The sequence below is a fragment of the Petaurus breviceps genome, unplaced genomic scaffold (assembly GCF_028583685.1).
Source record: "Petaurus breviceps papuanus isolate PSGF00001 unplaced genomic scaffold, PetGlider_PUasm1.0 90730, whole genome shotgun sequence".
In the NCBI taxonomy this organism is placed as follows: Eukaryota; Metazoa; Chordata; class Mammalia; order Diprotodontia; family Petauridae; genus Petaurus; species Petaurus breviceps.
In genome coordinates this window covers 13,375,066-13,380,954 of record NW_027187324.1, presented here as the reverse complement: position 1 = coordinate 13,380,954, position 5,889 = coordinate 13,375,066, and positions in this window count along the sequence as shown.

The window sequence follows — 5,889 nt, the reverse complement described above, 5'->3', positions numbered from 1 at the left end:
AAACAGCCTGAGAGCTTCAGAGGAGTATACAATACATATATATTTTTAGTTTTAGTTTTCAATAATCACTTCCATAAGTTTTAAATTTTCTCCCTCTCCTTTCCCCTTCCTTCCCCAAGACAGATTGCAATCAGATATAGGCTCTACACATACATTCCTATTAAATGCATTTTCACCTTAGTCATGTTGCATAGAATTTTAATGAATTGGAAAAACCATGAGAAAGAAAAAAAATAAAACAAAAAAGAAAATAGTCTGCTTTGTTCTGCATTCCAACTCCATCATTCTTTCTCTGAATGTGACTGGCATATGGCATCATGGAACATATAAAATATTGAAAGACCTGAAAGAAAGCTTCTAACAAGTTAAACTGTTAGATTATTTAGTGAGGGTCTATGGGAGGGCCTGGACAAGAATTGCACAGAATAAGATACAAATGGGTTGTGATCTACAGGAGAAGGGTAGAACCCACATCATTGAGATCAGAGATCTTCTAATGTAAAACCATTGCTTTCTTGTCAAGAAAATCCTTTTATTAAGGGGATTTATTCAGTGAAGTTTGGGTTTAGTTGAAGGACCACACTTGAGGACCTAGAGGGCCACATGTGGCCTTGAGGCTGCAGAATTCCCATCTCTGGATGGGCTATTGAATGAGGAATGGTCATGACTTCCAGACTGATCACCAAGTGGCCAGCCTAGGTGACAACCCTGTCTACTCTTAACTTGGGTATTTCCAGAGAAGGCCAACTTAGTCTGTAGTTTGAGCCATTTTCAAAGCTTTTCCATTGTGGTAGAATCTGATAGAACTTGAACTGGCCTAATATTAAAAAAAACCAAAGTAACTTCCAGACCTGAAGAACACCTCAGTTTTTGAGGAATCAAATTTGTAGATAACCTAAAGGCTAGTATAGAGACTTGATGGGTGTTAGTAGGTTACAGAATGTTATTAACAATGCTTTTCATGTAAGATATCATGCTACCAAAAAAACAAACAAACAAAAAAAACAAACCAAAACCCCACCAAGGATGTATAGGACTAGAAAAAAGATGTAGATTGATCTCCTAAAAGTGAGAGAAGAGGCAAGCTAAGTATTACACTGTGATACATAAAATGTTAAAAGAACCAGTTCTTTAGCACTTTTGGTAGGTTCTCACTGGAAATTTTGTGGAAGAACATGACTAAGAAGTATACAAGGTAAGCATGTCTGACTACCATTATTTATAGAGGAGGAGGGTGATCATATAAATCCATCAAAGTGTAATATTGCATAAAGCAAGATATGCTTGAATGTTGGATAAATTACTTTAGGAATACCTGATATATTAGATTATGCATGGTGCTGTGTTCCCTTTTAGTGCACACAACTGAGAGGCCACTGTGCTTCAAGAGCTATCAAGACAGTTTGTATTTAACTTTAGAAACTTTCCTATCTTGGGTGAAGATAGGAAATTTTCATTTTCCTCCATTGTCAGTCACTTTCTGGCATTATTCATTGTTCAATAGACATTAACTCTTTCAGGCTCCCTGGATGGATGAGTGAATGGGATCTTTTAGATGCCTGTTAGTCCAACTGGGAGTTCCACGGTACAGAAACCCAGTCTCATATTCAGTTGTGATCTGTGGCAAACACACAGCAGAATACAAGGAGACATATGCTAAGCTGCTTCACTACCCCCCTGGCTCAGTTTAGTTTTGGTCCTGAGAGACAAAACATGACACGTAGTAGTAGCAGAAAGTAGCAGGAAGCTAGCCCAACGTAGTTTGATTAGAATGACCCCCAGGTGGTAAGGAAGAGGACTAAGAGCTGGGGCCCTTACAAAGGACCAATATAGAAGAAGAAGATCTTGATACCAACATAACAATTATGAGTATGTTAAATAAAGGTGAATGTGTTTGGTAAAAATCCCTGGGTCTTCAGTGGTTTAATTTCTAGATCCCTATGTCATTTTGGCTGTTTCTGATATATCCTCTCCCTTGAGGCCTCTCAATGCTTATATGACCTTGGAAGAATGGGTGTTTCTGACAGGTAGAAATCAACTCTGGTTAATAATTAATGAGTTAATTGAATATTATAATGAGAGATAGACCTATTCTATTGAGGGGCTTGGGGAATTTGACTCTGATTATATCACATTTGCTCCTTTATACCCAGACTGCCTCCAGCATTGGGAAGTCTAGACAAAGGGATTTGCCCCTCATCCAAGCCTGAGTAGAATACAATGGGCCAGAATTAGCCTAGATTAGATTTTTTGGGTAAGATTTTCTAATTGGGGGTGAGGGTGGGTAAGAATTACACTTAGGTAATGTGATCTAGTTGGGGTAAATTTTTTGGGCAAGGTCAAAATCTCTTTGAGAGACTGGACTTTTAGTAAATAGAAAAAAAAAGTCTGCATCTTCCCCCCCACCCCCCAACATTAATTGGTTATTAATATAAGAGAGTGTAGCAGCAAGCACCCTAGCATACCCAGGATGGCTGCTAGCACAGGTTCTTTGATCTGCTTTTCTAAACAAAAGCAATTAAAAAAGGGTTAACAATCTTACTTTAATCAATCAAACATATATCATTTACCTAGTTCAGGGGAAAAAGTCAGCACCCTGAACTTAAGAGAATACAAACAGAATTTACAAGAGAAAATTACACATTTCATCAGACAGGGCTTCTAGCTGTCTGACCATTACATCCATACCTAGTTAGTCACCAGAGAGAAGCACCAACATCTGGGTTTTCAAAGCCAGGGGGCTCAATGGCTGCCCAGAGTCTCATCTGGCCAAATCACACACCTCTTCTCCAAGTGAGCCCCAAAGCAAAACCTCACCTCAGAGGCCTATATAGCCTTCTCCATGGTCAGAGAGCATCACAACTCTCATGACCCACTTGACCACAAAGTAACAAAAGCTGTGCCTTCCTGAAAAACAAACCTCCCACCACAGGCTCTAGGTGAGCACATGCAGCCTAATTGGGGGTAGAGTTATTTTCAAATCAGGAAAGGTCCTCAAGTTCAATTTAGGCTTATTAAGGGGTAGGGAAGATCTTCAAATTTCTATTACCATTACAGAGAGAAATAATCACTTCTTTCAGTATCTATTGTGTAATGGTTATAGTACATTTTAAAGCCATAACTATTTCTCTTTGATACCATTTCGACTATAGTTTCCTAAATGATACCTTAGTGGCCTTCTAAGTGTCTGACTAATTATCGGGAATCACTTCAGTCCTAGAGAATACATGGCTTATTAGATACAGAATGGTGTTTGCAGAATCCTAGTTCGAATTCTCTTAAGAGTCATATACTCAGCAGTAACAACCACCACAGTGTTTATATTACTGATTCATGAAGCAAAAAATATGGCAGACTATGGATTTTTCAAAACAATTTCTTTAAGTCTTGCTAATCTCCAAGCGATCTTCTCCAAGCATAAGGAGGTCAGCAAAATTTGTCTTCCTGCCAGAGAAAAGGGTAAAGTTTTATTTCTACTCCCATGCTGACGTTATTTACTGACATTATTTGCCTAACTAAGATGAATCGATAAGTTTTGTCAAACTACATTTTCATATAATAATAAGCAGGTGAAAGGAGAGTCAAGGGAAAATGTGAGCTAATTTTAGGAAGAAGATCAACTACCTTAGTACAAGCTGGAAATTTTGTAGCAATGATGATATTAGAAATAAAAATCAGTTTAGCACATGTTCCCTTAATCTGCAAGCATTAAGTACTTACTATGTGTCTGTTATTTTGTTAGATGCTGGGATGAAAAAACAAAATAGTCTCTGCTTTCAAAGAGTTTATAATAGATTGGGGGGAAAACCTCTTCCAGATAAATTAAAGTTATATGTAAATTCAATTGAAGGGTCAAAAGACAAAAATAATTTAAATATTGATATTTTGAACTTCTTATTGGTACAAAGATACTTTTGAGTCTTTTTTTTAAAGCATGCAATATTACCGAATTTGTAGATAACCTAAAGGCTAGTATAGAGACGATGGGTGTTAGTAGGTTACAGAATGTTATTAGCAATGCTTTTCATGTAAGATATCATGCTACCAAAAAAAAAAAAAACAAACCAAAACCCCACCAAGGACTTACAGGACTAGAAAAAAGATGTAGATTGATCTCCTAAAAGTGAGAGAAGAGGCAAGCTAAATTGGGAAAGAATCTGAGAATGGGTTTCAAAAATTCTATTGCATAGTTTCCAGAAGACATAGATCTGGTATGTTTGAGAAAACTGAATGTTTATGGTTTAGAGTAGAAACATATTTAAATGGCAGACAACTGAATTATTCCAGCTTGCATATGCTCTTTTTGTCTAATTTATTTTGTCATTTCCCTGGGACAAATAGAACTGCTTCCTGGTCACATTTTTCTTCATCAGCAGTTCTGACCATGTAGACTAAACCATTTGATTTTTCATTTGCACAAATTTTGCTAAGTATTAACACTCAAATCTTTGTACCTAACAGAATTCAATGACTTTAGTGTAATAATTTAATAAAGAATGGGGTGGGGGAGGAAAAGTGACAAATAGTGGGTTGAAAATTTTAAAAATTCTTATAAAAGAACAAAACATTAAAAAAATAAAAAAGTGAAAATGCAAATTTAACTAACATAGAAATTGCTATATTTGGATAGGGCGCTTAATCTAAGAGAAAAAAAGCTGAGTAAGATTGAGTTGCTGTAGGGTTTTGTCCTGAATCTTTCTGAAACTCTGTGTTGCTTAATGTACCTGCTTTTCATTTTGGGTTCATCTTGGGTTTCTCCTACCCTTAGACCAAGTGCACTTTTTCTTCCTTGAGGGAAACCAGGGTCTCTTACTTCATTGCCTGACCTAGGCCTAATCTTTCTCTGGAGAACTCAAAGATGCAGAGCTAGTTTTTACTTTAAATCTCCAATTAAAACCTACAAATTCATTCCCTCAGGGACAATTACATAAAATTTTCTAAGGTGTTAAAAGCTGATTAAATGTTAACCTGTTAGCCTTTCCTGACCTTCAAAACCTTAACTGAAATGGAGGTAGATTTAAAAACTTTTTTGGGGGGAGGAAGGGAAGTCATAGAAATTATTGATTTTATTCATTTTTATTGTTTTGCTTGTGGGGAGGCCTTTGGATAAACACAATGGATGATCTATGCTCTCATTTTACATAAATTGGTGAAAAAATTCGTATATACATACATATGTATATACCTGCATACATATGTATACACATATATAAATTCACACACAGATATATGCACACAGTAAAACTCTGGGTCTCAGTTTCTCCAATTGTTAAATGAAAGAGTTGGATTTGATTACTTTCCAGCTCTAATTATATGCATTTAAGAGCTTAGGAGTTCATAACCTTTAATAAATAATTGTGAAATTGAATTGTAAGGGTAGGGTCTACCCTAAATACTTGTTTATTATATAAATATAATGCAAAGTGGAGTGCAAAGGAGTATAGAGGAGCTATGAAGAAAGTACAGTATAGGTTACTATAGCAAGGGATTATTGCAGGCTTAACTGCATGTGACTTCCCATCATGTCCGCTGTGCCAAATGCTGTCTCCTGTATCTGTGCATTTGGGTAGACATTTCTGTTTGGTCCCCCACTGGAACGCACTTGCTCTGCACTTACTTTGGCCTATCAGAATCCTAGTTTATTTCCAGGCTGAGCTGAATGCTGCCTCCTGTGCTTGCATGTGGCCTTTCCAGGCCCTCTCCACTCACTACTGTTTATATTCTGTAGAGTATTTGCATACAGATGTATAAGTTGCTTCTATCCAAAAGAATGTTATTAATTCTTGGAATACAAAGACTATTTACTTTTTGTCTCTATAGGCCTGACTCCTAGTACAATCTCTAGCTCCCAGCTGGGGAACCTACAGCCTCAAGGTCACATGTGGGCTC